The 18364-nt window shown below is 34.8% G+C and overlaps 1 pseudogene; it reads left to right on the forward strand.

Moving 5' to 3' along the window:
* The first annotated feature begins 864 nt into the window (after positions 1 to 864).
* LOC127186624 (zinc finger protein 160-like) lies at positions 865 to 4459 on the forward strand (annotated as a pseudogene).
* Positions 4460 to 18364: the final 13905 nt, after the last annotated feature.

Below are 18364 nucleotides of genomic sequence, written 5' to 3' on the forward strand. Positions count from 1 at the left end.
GGATGTTTTTGTCAGGAATTATTTACAGTTTAGTATTACTTTGAAAGATGTGGTGGATTTATTGATTTCCTCAATTGTGTCTTCTCTGCCTGAGATTCTCTTCTTCTCCTCTCATATTTTATTGCTTACACCTGTATTTCATGTTCTCTTCCCTAAGCTTTCCAACTCCAGTTTTTCATATTTGTGTTTGCTTTATTAATTGTATTTTCCTTTTCAGGTCTTGAAACATTTTATTATTGTCCTTTACTTGTTTGATGACATCCATGTGTATATATGCATATATATATATATATATATATTGTTTTTGCAAGACAGGTTTCCTCTGTGTTAGCCTGGGTAGTTACAGTCTCACAGTGTATATTAGGCTGGTCTCAGACTTACAGTGATCCACTTGCCTATGCCTCCTGAGTGCTGGGATTAAAGGCATGCACAACCACATCCAACTATATACTCCTATATTACATGGAGGGATTTATTTATTTCTTCTTGAAAGGCATTTACCATCTTCATAAGGACAGATTTAAGGGAATTTCTCCACATTTCAGCTGTGTTTGTGTGTCTACGTCTTGCTGTATTAGGATCTTTGGATTGTGCCCATGCCATATTGCCCTGGTTTGGTTTTGTTGTGTTCTTATGTTGTCCTTTAGCAATCTGGTTGTCCATTGCTTTTGTTGGTTGTTCCTTGGGGTGTCTGGGCTTCTAGAGCATATAGGATGAGCCATTGCTTGTGTGCTGGGAGCTGGATCTCCCCAAATAGCCTGAATCTTTTCACTGCTTTCTGTGTCCCACTTAGACCTATAGGCAGGGGCTTGTCATTTGGGTGTCTAACCTATGTGATCCTCAGATATGGCAGGAATCTTCAAGATGGCTTGGAGATCCACATACCATAAGCTGGTCTTTTCCTTTGGATTGCAGGAATATCCACGAGGTAAGAATATAGGACTGTTTCTGGCTAGAACCTAGGATCCCCTTCATTCTGTAGGGAAAAATGATCAGTTGATGGCATTTTGGAGTAAGCTGTACATAGGAGCCAATTGCTTGCTCTTGTCCCTCACTGAACTCCTGCTACTCAGACTCTGTGCCTGCTGGGTACCTCAATTTTGGTTAAGACCTTATATACTCCTATTGTCCATCAGATCTTCACATTAAGGCAAGTGGAATTGTGAACCAGAGGTTTAGATCATGTCCCTGGTTTTAGATGCTGTCCTTGGGGAGGTCAATAAAGTATGGTTTCCAGTGACTGTAGCAATGTGTCTCTGGAACTTAGGGTAGGGTATGATGGAAGGTGCTGGGTGACTCAAACCTGGGATAGTGTACTTCTTGAACAAAGTGATCATTCATATAGGAAATGGTAATATGCATCTATAGCTCCCAGGGTACCTTCTTGAATTCAGAATATATAGACATTGCTGTTTTATAGTCCACAATCTTGCTACACACTTGATCCACAGTGTTTACTTTCCTGCTTCTTAGACACCATGAATGCTGTTTACCACCAGCTTGGATCCCTAACATTTAAAATATTTGTAAAAAACCTTGCTTCTTCTTCAAAACTGATGTTTTGTTCCCTCCCACTTGAGAAACTCTTCCCCATTTCTCACTTTGTATTACCTCTATTTATCCTATCCATATCCAAATAATTATACTAAACAAATGAGTGTAAGGACAATGAGAATTAGCTTCCCACTACAATTCATCTGCATTATGGATTTTCAAATACATAATGTTCATAGGTGAAACAATATATAATACTAAACAAGCCACTCAAAGAAGTTTATTGTACACTTGTAAGTACACATATCTATAAACATGTGCGCATGCACACACACACACATATGTAATTACCTAACAACTAGAATTTAAGGAAAAAGAAAATGTCAACTTGAGAAAGAGTGTGGGGATTGTGGAATGTTACTTGGGAGGTGCTGGAAGGAAAAAAAAGAAGGGAAATATGATGTTTTTCCACTTCAGGAGAAAATATATTTTAAGTAATGTTTAAATATTCAAATATCATGACTGTTTTTTCATAATTAAATTTACAATGAAGGTATATACAGTAATATAGATGCAAAATTTACTTTAGTCACATCAAGATTTTTATCTAGTTAAGAATTCTTTTGAAAGGCATCATGACACATACCTTTAATCCCAGCACTGGGGAGGCAGAGGTGGGCAGATTGCTGTGAGATTCAGGCCAGCCTGGTCCACAAAGTTGTTCCAAGACTTCCAAGGCTACACAGAGAAACCTTGTCTTGAGACAAAAAAAAAAAAAAGAGAAATAATTCTTTGGTTTGTAAAGAATTTATTTGTATCAGTGAATATTGTTTAAGGTTTGTAAAAAATTAAACCTTCTCTTTTAATGTGCCTGGCATGTTTTTTCATGATACATTTAAATTTATATCATTTTTTAAAGATTAAATACTGAATTAAGGGTTGTAGTTGCTCGTTTCTCCCATTATTTTCTTCATGTATTTAGAACGATGATTGGTTTTTATATTAACAATTGAGTGTCACAGTGAGGAGCAGGTTTCTATTCTTATGTCATAATTATCACTCTTTTGTTTCACATTATGTATTACACTGAATGCTTAATAAGGACTTTCATATATATATACACTACCAAATATATGATAGTTTCGTGAAGTATCTTCTAACATTTTTTATTATCATGGCATTTGTTTCTTTGGAGCAAAATTACTGCAGTTCTCTGTTGTACCATTTTGCCATGATCCCTATATTGGTGATATTTTATACAATATATATTTATTTATATTATATTAATGTAACTCTGAAATGATATATAATGATGTGTTTTCACTTTTTTTCAGCTCTGTCTTGTTATCATAAAAAGAATCTTTTCCTAAAGGATTGTACCAAAGATTCTCTCTGGGAAGAAATAACAAGAATATTTGGTGGTAATGGCCTTTCTGATCTAGATAGAAAGAAATTCTGGGAATATGCATGTAAAAGTGAATTTCATAAAATATGTTGTTATGGAAATGAACTGTGTGCAAAATACAAATCTTATAAATGTAACAAGAGTGAGAAATCATTTAAACAGTTCTCAGAACTTGAAGTGCAACACAGCATTCATAATGGAGAAAAAATGTTATAAATGTAATGAATGTGGGAAATCCTTTACCTTATCCTCTACTCTCAAGGTTCATCAAAGAATTCATACTCAAGAAAAACCTTACAAATGTGATGATTGTGGGAAAACATTTACCAAATCCTCAAAGCTTCCAGATTACTACAGAATCCACACTGGAGTTAAACCTTACAAATGTAATGAGTGTGGGAAATAATTTACCCTGTCATCAACTCTCCAACATCATCCAAGAATCCATATGGGAGATAAACCACATAAATATAATAAGTGTGAGAAATCATTTAGAATGTCCTCAAGACTTAAAATTCATCAAAGAATCCATACTGGAGACAAACCATATAAATGTGATGAATATGAAAAATCATTTAGGGTGTCTTTGACACTGAAATCAAAAATAATGGAGACAAACTGTATAAATGTGATAAGTGTGCGAAATCATTTAGAGTGTCCTCAAGACTTAAAATTCATCAAAGAATCCACACTGTAGACAAGCCATATAAATGTAACGAGTGTGGGAAATGCTTCGCCCAGTACTCAGGTCTCCAGTTTCATCAAAGAAGCCATACTCGAGACAAACTGTATAAATGTGATAAGTGTGAGAAATCATTTAGAATGTCTTTAACACTTAAAATTCATCAAAGAATCCACACTGTAGACAAGCCATATAAATGTAACGAGTGTGGGAAATGCTTCGCCCAGTACTCAGGTCTCCAGTTTCATCAAAGAATCCACACTGGAGACAAACCATATAATTGTGATAAGTGTGAGAAATAATTTAGAATGTCATCACGGCTTCAAGTTTATCAAAGAATACATACTGGAGAAAAACCTTACAAATGTAATGAGTGTGGGAAATAATTTACCCAGTCTTCAACTCTCCAACGTCATTAAAAAATACATACTGGAGAGAAACTGTATAAGTGTCATAAGTGTGAGAAATCATTTTAGACATCCTCAAACCTTCAAATTCATCAAAGAGTCCACACTGGAGATAAATCTTACAAATTTAATGAGTTTTGAAAATCCTTTACTAACTCCTCCAATCTTCATGTTCACCAGAGAATCCACACTGGAGAAAAGCCTTAAAAATTTAACAAGTATGGGAAATACCTTACCAAGCACTCAACTCTCCAAGGTTTTCAACAAATCCATAGTTGAGACACACCATATAAATCTAATTAGTAAGGGAAATCATTGCAAAATACTTAAAACTTCAAGCTCACCAGAGAATTCATACTGGAGACAAACCTTACAAATGTATTGAGTGTGGAAAATTGTTCTACCTTGTTTTCAACTCTCCAAGTTCATCAAAGAATCCATAATGGAAAGAAACCTTTTAAGTGTAAGTAATATAAGAAATACTTTTGGAAGTTCTCCACTCTTCACCATTACCACAGAATATATACTCAATACACTCCATGTTAATGTAAAGAATGGAATGTCCTTTACCTATAAATCATATCTTCAATGACAACAGAGCAAGCAAACTGGAGACAAAACTTACACAGGTGAAGCATGTGGCAAATTCCTTAGCATAAGCTCAAAGTTTAGAATATATAGAAGTTCCCTAAAATGAGAGTCTAACATAATATGTAATTACTGCCCTACTGTTCATTAGAGAAACATAGTTTTAAAATGTGAAAAAAGGTTGTAAGAATATAAACAATCTTGAATCATTACTCATTATCAGAGACCTCTTATCAGAAATCCCCATTCTTGGTAGAAGTTGGAAGCATTTTACCCATAAATAAACTTTATATTTATATGAAGTAGTTATTTGGAAAATAAAATAATAAAAAATTATTTCATGCAATTTAAATTTGCTGTCATTGATTAGTCATACCTTGGAATTGATGTAAAAACTGATTAAAGAAATATTTTAAAATGTAAGGAATTAAGCCAGGATAATATTATTAATACCCATCTTAGACAAACCTGTTGCATAATATTTTGTATAGGTTAGTATGGTAGATATCTGGTCTTTGTAAATATATTCCATATGAAGATTACTGTCTTGGCAGTCTCTGAATGTTTATAGATTATACATTATATATACTTTTAAATCTGAAACTAATCCCTTATTTGTCATAATTATTAATATACATATTGCAACTGTGTTCTATTAATACTGCATTGCTGTGATTAATATTCATTATATGCTAGGATGTTGTCATTTGTGTCATTCTTTCCATGAATGATAATGAAAACAAAAACATATAACAAAAAGTCAAATTTGATCCATTTATACAAATGGCAAGACAACAATTAGGGAGAGAATATATGAGGAGCAGAGGAAACAATGAGTATGCTAAAACCTGAGTGTATGTGTTCTGTGGGAAAAGTTACTCCCATTTGCGTCCACTGTTAGAGATATAGGATTGAGGGTTTAAGATGATAAATCTTTCTCTCATCCATATGTTGATGTCCAAAGACTGTGTCAAATGTTTTCTACCATAGCATTTTCCTTCATACATATTTGGTCCAAAATATTGCTCCCCTGAAGAAACTGTACTTACTAAGGTAAGTTAAATGTCCCTCATCCCTATTTATATATACTAACCCTGCCTTTGTTCTTAGAAAATGCTAAATCTTATCCTATGTAACTGGGACACAGTGGGTGTATTTTCTAGGGATATTTTTGTAGAAAATGTCAATGAAAATTACCTCTAAAATGTTACCTAAATGTCTATACATAGCATTCCTAAAATATTGTGGTATATGTAATTTAAATACCTAGAGAATAATATGAATATATTATTAATGGGTGCTTTATCAATATAATAATTTCTCTCATTTTATTTACTTTAAATTGCCCTTTTTGGGTCTGATAAATTAAACGTTGTTAGTCCTATAGTAAATGTCAAATACATTAAGATAGAAATATGATTCAAACACATCTTGCTATATGCATAATATATACCTATCTTGTAACAAAATTCAAACTCCAATGACCTAAATTCATATGAGATGTTTGTCCAACTCAAGCGCAGAAAAAATTAATAGAAACATAGTCATATATGATGAATAGTTGATTTTCAGGAATGGTGAGAGCTTGTGAACTATATTTTAATCATACTAAAGAAATAGTATGACTAATTCATTGACAAAATTCCAAATCTTATTAGATCATGAAGGTGTGATGAAATGCTTAAGGCCCTCTTTTCCTCACCCCAAATGACACTGAATTTAGTCCATGAGTATCTGTTAGATACTCAGGATTTCAAGGAAATAGTGTCAGAAAATTTCCTTGCTTGCATTTCATATCTATTGTGAATAGAATAGTGGTTAACAGAGGTGAGCAAGTATCTGTGGAGTAAAATGATTTGTCCTTATGCCAAGAAATGGTATGCTGGGTCATATGGTCATATTTTAGTGTTTAATAATTCACAATGCTGATTCTCATATTTGCTCTACTAGTTTGGAATGCTGCAATAGTGAATGAAGTTTCCCATTTCCCTGTGCTATTTTTCTGTCTATTCTTTTGATGATAGTTACAAGTATGATAGCAATAAGTTGACTTCCCAAAGTTATTTGATATCCAAATGAGGAATTGCTAGGAATGATGTTTTTTAACTATATATTTCTTATATATTGTTGGCCCTCTTTCTTAACACTTAAATTTTATTATACAACCCAACTATCTTACACGAGAGGGAAAAGGGTTAAAGGGAAACAAGGGTGAAGCTTTTGGTATCCGTTCCATGAAATGGGTCCCTAGGTGTCTTTGGCCTGTGCATTGGTCCAGCCTTTTCGCTGATCCTTTTCTGGATCCATGTGTGCTCGAGCTTGGTCCAAACATGCTGCCTCCTCTTGTCCTCTCTGTCTGTCTGTCTCTCACATACCAGGGCCAGTCTCCTCCCATGGAGGTTACATTAGAAAAACAATAATCCAGGTGGAGTCCCGAGGTGTGCATGCTAAATTCCAGGCCCAGGATGTCTCCACCCAGTCTATCTCAAGGTTAATCTCTGGGAGTATCTGTGGTGTGTCCAAGGGCAAAGCCTGCCAAGACAGCTTTCATCTGTCACAAAGCTTACAATCCTTCCCACTCATGCCCCTTTTCTTTTTAAAAAATAATTAAGAACTACACACACACACACACAAATATATATATACAGAAACATCACATATCAAATACATAATCAAGTCCTTTTATATTTGTTAACCTGGGGAAAAGTATTCCACTATCCTACAAAAGAAGAGTTCTTTCCCTTGAAGCAAAATTGCAATTACCAATCTATAAATGTGTTTTTAATTTTTAAACTAAAACTTCTAGTAACAATGTGCTTATCTAGTCTTCAATTTCATCAGAGACCCAAGAAGGAAATTTTATCTGATAAAGGAAGTGCTGGTGGGTAACTTTCATGTGTGAATAGGACAGAGAGAGCAGACTGCTTGGACAGTCACTGATTTTTTTCCATCATTGCGGCAATCAGTCTTTAGCCTTATTGGCCCAAAACATCCAACAAAATGCTTTTTGAAGCAGGAATGCTGACAGTCTGGTCTACCTAGTCTCTTTAAACCTCAACAGTCAAACTTTTAGCATCGTTGTTTATCACAGCGTACAGTCAGCCTGTCATCAGCAGTACAGATAAGAGCAATTCCTCAGTCCCGTGACCATTCTGTCACCCTCATCTCTTGATGCCCTCATCTTCAATAATGTATACATATTTGTAGCCAGGAGCATATGTGTCTCTCTGTCAGGAAAGTCTTCATCAATAAATGATATATTCTGTGGATCTCTGAAGAGTTTGAAGACCAACACTCTATCTATTCTTATAATCTATTCCTTTGAAGACATATACAATAAATTAAAAAAACTATAACAAAGTAATTAGTATCTAGTAAGATTTATAGGTAACTAATTACCAACTTTTATCTTCGATATTCTTGTACAGATTGTTAATAGTTTTCATAAGCCATTGCCTTTTTGAATGAGTGGCACATGAATAATACATTAAATAAACATTGAATGAGATTATTTTAAGTCTTTAACATATAATATATAATATTTTGTGAACATATATCATACAATACATAAGGCAAAAAATGAATAGCAATATACAGTTTAAGTTTTTATCAATGTGAAGCAAAAGTTGAATAAAATAGTCTTAAATTTTTATCAATCAAAAGTCTTAAATTTCCATCAATCTACCATACCCATGTATGATGTGGATTCAATAATCCACATTTTATTCTATAAATCTATATCCTCCATTCCTTTAACCAATTTCTACCTTTCCTTCCTCTCCTTTCCTTAATATTAGATGGGACAGAAAGATAAGAGAGAAAAAAAGATAGAAGAAAGAAATCCCCAAATGAATATTTTATTAATTGAATCCAAACCTTTAGGCAAAAATGAGCATTGGTAACCTACCAAAGCCACCCACCTCACCTACTGGGAATGGGGCTGTAGCATTCTCAAAATTACTTTATGTTGTTTAGGAGAATACGTTTTTTGGGTACCTTAAAAAAAATAATATATTGACCAGGCACTGGAAAATCTAACTGTATCTGTTTTTTTCTAGAATTTTGGGGAATTGATCCTTTTGGCCTGCCATTTTATTGTTAATATGCATTTAATTTCTGGAGGAAACATTAGCACTAGGGGCAGAAGATCAATCTTAATCATTGTCCTGATTTTTGTTCTGATAAGCAAACTTTTGAAATCATTAGTATAGGTATGTTAGTACATGTATAATTTTTCAAGGAAAGAGCAGTTGAGGCACCTTGCTTGGGGTGCCAGAGGCATTTTTGAGGGTTAAATCACCAAAGCACCCTGCTTCATCTTCATTGTTGTCACTTTTTTTCTGAAAGGAAGCAAACTTTTGAAATCATTAGTATAGGTATATTAGTAAATATATAATTTTTCAAGGAAACAACAGTTGAAATACCTTGCTCGAGGTGCCAGAGGAATTTTTTGAGTTTAAATCACCCAGGCTGCCTGATTCATCTTAAGCATTGTCATGTTTCTTGTAATAATACAGGGCTCTATCTGCATGTACACCAACAGGCCAGAAGAGGGCATTAGTTCTCCAAGATGTATGAATCAATGTCAAGTTTTAAGAACCAGGTAGCTCTTACAATTCATTTTTTATATGGTCAGATGTAATTATTATAAGTTTTGTTAGTAGCCATATTTCTTCACCCCCTGTGGAACCATATGCATACCCACGATCCCATCTCAAAACTATTGCAGGTTTCTACTTCATACTTGACAAATCTTTGTAGAACATTGGTTGTCCCAGCTCCACAGTTTTGCTTTTTGAGTATCTATTGTTAATGTCTCCCAAATACTTACTACAAGCACTTTGCCAATCTTTACAAATTACCTACAATTACATAATGTCAGAAGCAGTAAGAGGCATTACAGTTTCCACCGAGTCCATACCTGATAGTTGGCACAATCTTATTCTTCCCTTTGTAATCAATTCAGAAATTTTTTCTATGTATGCTTTCAATTTTTTGCTTTGTTTATTTGCCAGGAATATACATTCTATGATTCTGTCTTCCCTTTGAGTAAGAATCCCAGTAGGAGAGTGTTTTGAAGGCAAAATAATCAGAATGCAACAAAGTTCAGGATCATTTCTATCCACATATGCCTTTTGAACGTTTTGCTCTACCAGAATTAACTCCTTTTCTGCTTCAGTGGTTGGACACCTTGGACTGTTTAAATCTGAATCCTCTTGTAAAGTTTGAAATAAGTTACTTACCTCATAGGTAACTAACCTGATGGTATGCCTTTAACTAGTTACTATCTCCTAATAATTTTTAAAAATCATTAAGAGTTTGCAATTGTTCTCTACAGATATGTATCTTTTGTGGTCGAATTTTTGTTCAATTATTTTACAGCCTAAATAGGTAATTGAATCTCCCCTTTGTATTTTTCAACAGCAATCTGTAATCCCCAGCATGGAGGAATTCTTTGCGCTTGCTGAGACATTTTTTCTGAACATTACTATTGGCATCACGTAGCGGAATATCATCTATATAATGGAAAATGATACATTGAGGAAACTGGCTATGAATTATTTCTACAGGTTGTTGTACAAAATATTGGCATAAAGTCGCACTTTTCAACATTCCCTGTGGAAGTACCTTCCAATGATATCTCTTCATTGGTGATTTACTGTTCAGAGTAGGTACTGAGAAAAGAAATCTTTCCCTGTACTTCTCATGCAGAGGTGTGGTGAAAAAAGAATATTTAAATCAATTGTAATTCTATGTCAAGTCCTTGGTAGGAAGGAAGTCAAAGTAATTCTAGGTTGAAGTGAACCCATGGGATGAATCACCTTGTTTCTGGCCCTCAAATCCATTAACATTCTCCATCCACTTGATTTCTTTCTTACCACAAACACAGGAGAATTCCAGTGACTGGAAGATTCCTTGATGTGTTGAGCCTCCAACTGTTATTTCACTAAACAGTGACGTGCCTGCAACTTTTTGTTTGTTAAGGGCCACTGCTTCTGCCATACAGGTCTGTTTGAAATCCACTTTAGGGCAGGGCTGTTGATATCTCAGCAGTGGCCCCACTTATAAATTTTAATGCTCTAAACCTGAAGAGATCTGAGGTTGGACAGTGGGCCTAGCTTGTGGTTGCTAATGATCACTTACATTAATCTCTTCCCCAGAAGCGTGTACCAATTCTCCTCCTAGGTTCAGCATTGCTTATCTCTGTAATTGGAGGAATATTAATCTGAGTAACCCTTTATTTTAAGAGATATCTTTCTCAAAGATTTATGGAAATGTCAGCCACATAGGGATTCAGCCTCCCTGTCTGCCTGTCTGCCACCACACACTCAAGAACCTGCATGCTTTGTTATATTTTAGATAACATACCAATTCCTACAATTTCTGCATAAGCCTTCTGAAGTGGCCAATTTGGGTTCCAAGACTTCTGACCCATGATTGAGACATTTGGTCCTGGGTCCACCAAGCCTTCTATTTTACCACCATTCATTTATATAATTAATTTAGTTTTCTGATCATTAACTACTCTTTCCCACAACACACATGTCCCTGTGCTTCTGAACGCACCAGTTCTTTACACTGGAGCAGCTTTTCCCTTAATATAAGGAAACAGTAGGTGCTGAGCAATTCTATCCCTGGCATTAATTTTCATCTCCTTCTTTAAACATGCCATGATTTTTATTTCTGCCTTAGAATTTCCATCTATAATACTGGGATGCACAATAAAACCATGAGAAGTCATCCCAATTCTGCCCAGAACTATTTCTAATGTGGAGATAGGGAAAGAGACATATATGAAGCCAGAGTCAAGGCTGCACTGACTTCAGTAGCATGCATTAGGTCACTAATACTCGGTTCCTCTTTTCCTGTGAGTTTGTCACTTCTGGACTGGTCAAAGAAATTTGGCTGGCATTGTTTACAGGGGCCGGAGACAATGGCCTCCTCCTGCCATTTTCTGTTGGCAGGATATTGCCTTACACATCTTTCTTAGACTGGAAATCCTGAGACCAATGCTTTTCTTTCCTACAGTGACTAAAGTAGCCTGGAACTCTTAACATCTCCTTACCATCGTGTTCAGAACTTCTTTGTTTTCTCCTACAAATTGTGTTTTTTTTTTTCAGGTTATTGTGCTTTGTATCTCTACAGTTTCTTTGCACATCACCAATTTTCCGCAATTAAAGCGCTGAGTATTATGATATCTGGGTTCTCTGGCTAAAGCTTGTCCCACAATATTATTTTGATATTTCTGAGAGTTAATATTAACTGTCTCTTTTACCCAACCATCTAATGGAGCGCCTCTTTCTTTAATGGTCTAAGTACCCTCTTACATTTAGTATTTGTATTATCATAAGCATGATAATTTTTACCACCAGTTTGGTGTCAGAATCTGGCATCACCCTATCCATAGCAGATCATAGTCTCTTTAAAAATTCTGTGAAGGGTTCCAGCGGTCCTTGGAGTACTTTAGTAAATGGAATAGTTGTGTGCCCAGGTTTCTCTACCAGCTCCCAAGCTCTCAAGGCTGCCATATGTCATTTTTTAATCACTCTATATTTAGATTGAATTTGTTTTCTTAACTTAGTATATTGTCCTTTACCAAGAAATTGATCTCTATTTTATTATATTATTTTTTGTTTTACTTTTACAGCCTCAGTTCACCACCATAATAAACACTGTAGCTGTTGTGTTTTTTCTAATACTGCTGAACCTAACCTTTCTAATCTTGGTGTACAAGTCTATATTGCGTGGCCCAGCTGTTTAACATTTGTTTAACGAAGGCAGAGTGCAAACCATATTTGATGATATGTTCCTTAAAATGTTTTAAATCCACCAAGTCTACAGGACACCAGGCCATTTAGTCATAACCCTCAGCACCATTTTGTGTGGGCACATGTCTTAGAGTGACCGGAAAAGCTGAAGGTGTCTGGGCGACTATGGAAGTGTCCTCCAATGGGACATTTTCCTCCAAAGACATTTTGGTCTGTCTGCCTTTCTTTTTTCTCTGATTTTTACCTTCTCTATCCTTTTTAACCAAAGATGCCTTTTGCTTTTCTAGCCCTTCCATTTTTTTTTCTATTTTGTCCATTTTTTCAGTCAAGTCAGTAATTCTTTCCAAAAGGATAGAGCATATTGACTCTTTTGAGTTTTTGTTTTGTTTTGTTTGTTTGCTTGTTTTGGGTTTGTTTTTAGCTTTCTGTTCTCTTTATTTTCTGTCCTTTATCACTTTCATTTACTAAAAATCCTATTTGCCTTCCCATCCCTTCATTTTCTTTCTTCAGTCTTTTCATCTGTCCAGTCAAATCTGTCATCTTTTCCAAAAGGATAGAATTTACTGACACTTTCGCCTTTTTTTCTTATTAGCCTTTTAAGAATGAAATACAATAAAAGAACCAAAACAACAAAAAAACCCAGATAATTCTCTCTAAGTATAAAGCAGGAAAGAGTTTTGCAAAGGTACTTGCGAATTTGTTGATACTCTGAAACAGCATTGCTGTACCTTTCAATTTTGAATCTTCCCTCATACCGTTAGAAATTATGGAACTCATTGGGCCTCACATTGGTCACCACTTGCTGGTTGGTTGGTTATATCTATACTTCTATATATTTGTATCTATATAGATTTGTATATATTTATTATATTTATATAGATGTAGGTATAAATATAACGCAAGGTATAGTCTGTTTTTTATACCAAGAGCCTCCCCATTTCTGATTTCTGTTTTAAGTGTTTAATCTCTTTTTAGATAGGTTTGGTAAAAGGTGAAACCACAGTGATAAATTTGTTTAACACGTCTAGAAATTTTAATAGGTTTTTTTGGATTTCTATTGTATAAGATGCTATCTGCCTATAGAAATAGCTTGACTCATTCACTATTTATTTATATTAGTTTAATTTCCTTCCTTTGCCTTCTCAATACAACTAGTAAATAGAACAAAATATGGAATCATAATTGGTATACTATACTTCATGTCCTTATTTTTAAAATGAGTATGAAAGTTCAAAGTTTTCGTTTACAATTGTATTATCTGTACGATTTACATGATAGGTTTTATAATGATGAGACATATTCCTTGTAATAGGTCATACTCTACAAGTTTTTGAAGAAATATTTGATTATATCAGAGGGGTTTTCTTCATCTGTTAAGATGATCATGTGGTTTTGGTCTATGAGTCCATTTATATAGTTTATTACAATTACTGACATTTATATGTATAATGAGCCCTACATTTCTTATATAAAACAACAGAATCATGGTGCATAAACAAGTTCATGAATATTTATATTTTTGGATATTTTTAAGTTATATTCATCAAGGACATTATCCTACAGGGCTTTTTTTTTTCTGTATGTCTTTATCTAGTTTTACTTTTGGAGTAACAGTAGCTTCATGGAAAATGCTTAGACAAGCTTCTTTGATTCTTTTTATCTGAATTTATTCTGTTATATTTTTTTCTTTTTTGAATATTTTCTGACAGATTACATCATGGGATAATTTATCATTTAAAACATGACATTAGAAATCTATAAGTAAATCGATGAAATTAGAAAAAGATTATACTGAATTGTCCCATCCAGCAGTGCATATCAAGCCAGGGTACACCTGAAAGAAGGGGTGAGGATTGACAGAGAAAGACCAGAGACAATTGATGACAAAGGCCAGGAATAGAATATCCAGTCCACTGTTCCTCCATTGCTATGTGAAGAGGGGCATAGTGAGCAAGCACAAGTGTATCAGCCTGCTCTATGTTGGCTGAGAAGCCCACCACTGTTTTGGGAACGCAGGTGCAGTAAGCATGCTCACATATACCTAAGTTCTCTTTGTTGGCTGAGCTGTTGCTGCCCTTAAGCAAGAAGCAGCAATTATTTTTTTTTAATTTAAAGTAACATGACTAGGTGAATGGGAATGTGATTCCCACTTTTTACCTTTAAAAATTAAGTTGGCTGTTCTGTTTGTTGTGTCATTCATTCTGCAAGTCACAGCCAGCCAGCTGGCCCCCTGTAGCTGCAGCTGCTTGAGAAAGCCAAGGCCTTCAGCAAAAAAAAAAAAATGTGTCAGTTTTAAAATTTTCTCACACCCTTTGGAGACCAGGTTGGTATGCAAAATAAAAATTTAGTTTTTAAAAGGCTAGCATTGTCAGCATTTTGTTTAACCTTTCAAGTAAAAACTAAGCAAAAAGACAATAAAATAATAATCATCTTGTAGTTAAGGAGTTGGGGCATAACTTCGTTTTTTAGGCCAAATTAGAAAATTGTAAACTTCCTACAAGTAAAATCAATAAGAAAAATTTTAACTTTTTGTAATCTTTTACAAGAAAAAAATTCAACTAAAAATTTAAAAAATCTTGTAGTCTTTTGCAAACAATAACCAAAATAAGAAAATTATTAAACATTAGGCAGTTAACTCCATTCCTCAGGCTGTAGTTTTTAAACCAGCCATCAGATTGTGGCAATTTTTTTGGAAGATATGAGCATGTAAAAATTTTGGTGCATGTACATTTTAGCCCTGGGTAGTGTCTCAGGACAGCTATCATGCCCGGGTCCAGGCTGTACTGTTTGTTTGGAAAATTGGTCAGCAAGTTAAGCCTGGCCTTCTCTCAAAATAAAAAATATAGCCTTTAAAATATAGAAAGTCAGTCTTTTCTGAAAATATAGAAAATAAAACAACATTTAGACAAACAAATTTACAGACATAGACACAAAATTTGACATGATGATCACAAAGCAAACAAAACAGTTTTACAGACAAGACAAAAAAGCAGTTTTGAAATTTTGAAAATAAAAAGCATGCTTAGGTTTAGACTCTCTTTAACTAAAGCCAGCAAATTAAATATCTATATACAGTAATCTCCTCAGGTCTAAAAGCATAACAGGCAACTATGGAGACATATTTTAATTTAACATCTATCTGTCAGAGTTTATTTGGCATCACTTCTTTGGGATAAACTTTTAAAAGTAACACAGGTAAAGATTGAGGATAGGTAAAGCATGTCTTTATTATGGTTTGAGTCTATCTTTTAATAATTTTATATAGAAGTTTTAGACTTTGGTTATTAATATGATGTCAAACCAGAGCCTTTTGAGTTCTCATCACATTTGCAAGACATACCAAATTTTTAGTAGCTTCATTACCTATAGCCAATGGTCTAGGCAACATAGTATGAACATTTAAATGTCCAGTAGTTATCTGGATTTGAGAAAAAAAATCCATTAGTCTGTGGTTGGGGTTGGATTATCCCTGTAGTCTCTAAAGAAGAAATAGTCTCTGTCACATAGGCATTATCTGAAAATAAATTAAAATGTTGTAAAATAGTAGCTACTATTGGTAGTTTTATAATTTGATCAGACTCAGCAGAAGTAGGAATAACATGTCTGTCCTCTATGTAATTAGATGTCCCATTAGAAGACCCACCAGTAAAAATCATCAAACCATCTGTCACAGGCTGAAATTGAGTTATTTTAGGAAAATTAAGTGGATGTTTAATTAAAAAGTGAAGGGGGCTGGAGAGATGGCTCAGCGGTTAAGAGCACTGTTTGCTCTTCCAAAGGTCCTGAGTTCAATTCCCAGCAACCACATGTCGGCTCACAGCCACCTATAATAAGATCTGGTGTCCTCTTCTGGCCTGCAGGTGTTCACCCATGCAGAATACTGTATACATAATAAATAAGTCTTTAAAAAACACTTTAAAAAATTAAAAAGTGAAAAATCCTTTTAGATCAAAAATGGTTATCTATATCCATAGAAATGTGCATGAACCAATGGCCAATTATTAGCATTAATAAACAGCCAATCTTGTTGTTTTTTGGAATATGGCTGAATAATAAAACTAGGTTCTTTGTCAAAATAATTTTTCTTGCAGTCAACCTATATGAATCAACTTTGCAATAGCCAAATAATATGGTAATGTTACACTATTGTGAGAAGATGACAAATGTTCCCATAATATAGGACTCTCTAGAAAACATACTGTACAGATTATGAATTGATGTGAGATAGGCTCTTCCCCCAATGCCAAGGAATTTTTAGTTTCAGCTGTAAGTTCCAGAGCTGAATTTGGAGAGGAATCTCTTCAAAAGATTTTTAGATAAAGGTCACAAATCTCCAGTAGTTAATTTTAAATTAGTTCTAAGCCAAACTTTATCACCAAGTATCTTTTCAAAATCATTTAATGCCTTTAATTAATCCACTCTTTGAACATCTTTAGCAGTTATCTGTAGACCAGACTGAGACAATTTAGTCTCTATTTGTCTTGTAATAAATATGTCAACCACATAATGAATGAGAAACAAATTAATATAACGAATTTTGTAAAACACAAAGCAATTTGAGATTTTGTCTCTTAACCTTATGTTTGTCATGCCTGCAGTGAGGGCAAACTTCAAGAGTGGCTTTATTCCTCTTTTTTATCTTTAAACCTTTGTGTACAATTCTTTATTTCTTGATTTTCCTTACCATGCCCAAAATACCTCTGCTTTTCTTTCAACTTCTGAGTGAGCATAGTTTGCATTTCCATTCTCTGTAAAGTTAATCCTTGAAAGAAAGATGGACTGATCAGCAAACAATCTAAAATATCATGACAAATCATCTTATTTCTGTAAGGCCTAATCACATTACCAGAAGAAGTATTTGAAATGCCCAATTCACAAAATGTCCACAGACCACCAGGGATCAGCCAGATGCTATGTACACAGAGTCTTTTTTATTGATGTTGCCCCAGAGCAAGGACAGTCCATTCCCTAGAGGCTGAGGAAGGTGGGAAAACTTGATTTCTTAGAATACAAGGTCTTTGAAGTAAAAAACCACAAGCAAGACTTTCCCAGCCATGGCATCACGTATTTGGATAGGTGAAATAGGGGAAGTTGGCCTTAACTAATAAAGTACAGGTCAATGGAGCTTTGAGTCATGCTGGAGGACGACTCTTATCTAAATTTTTCATCTGCTGTAGCTGTTACACTACAGGATCTCCAACACAATTGGAGAAGGTATAGCTGGCTCTAATCTGATAAGGTGAGCTTTTATTTGAATCTCAGGGAAGTGAGCCCCTGGTCTAGCTCCCAGAGAAGTTGGCTTCAAGCTGATTGAGCATAGGACAGGGAGGGTGTTTCTGCTCAGGGAAGCTAGACCCTGTCCATTTCCCACGAGTGGGCTTAGTGCTTATACTTTTAAACTGGTCTTCTAAACCAGGAAGGACAGTATGTCAGGTCAGAAATGTATGTATCACCTTGCTTTTTGAATACTTTAATTGCCCCCATCCTCTACATGCCAGGGTCAGTATTTCATAGGTTTATTCCCCTAATAGGAAGACGGGTGGATCTCTGTGTGTTGAAGGACAACCAGGGCTACATATAGACCCTGTCTCAAACAACAAAACCTGAAAATAATATTAATTGTGATTTTTGAGACAGGGTTTCTCTGTGTAGTCCTGGCTGTCCTGGACTTCCTTTATAGATCAGGCTGGCCTCAAACTCATATCAATCTGCCTGCCTCTGCCTCCTAAGTGCTGGGATTAAAGGCGTGTGAAACCACTCCTTGCAGAAAATAAAATTTTTGTAAAGAAATTGAACATTTGAAAAGGAAATGTATGTGATGTGGATATATATGGATATCTTAATATCTCAAAAAATTTAAATTAATCATACAGTATTGCTCCCAAATGCATGAATGCACAATAGAAGAGGGCACAAGATCTCATTGTAGATGGTTGAGAGCCACCATGTGATTGCTGGGAATTGAACTCAGGACGTTTGGAAGCAAAGACAGTGCTCTTAACCTCAGAAACATTTCTCG

This window comes from Acomys russatus, unplaced genomic scaffold (assembly GCF_903995435.1).
Source record: "Acomys russatus unplaced genomic scaffold, mAcoRus1.1, whole genome shotgun sequence".
NCBI lineage: Eukaryota > Metazoa > Chordata > Mammalia > Rodentia > Muridae > Acomys > Acomys russatus.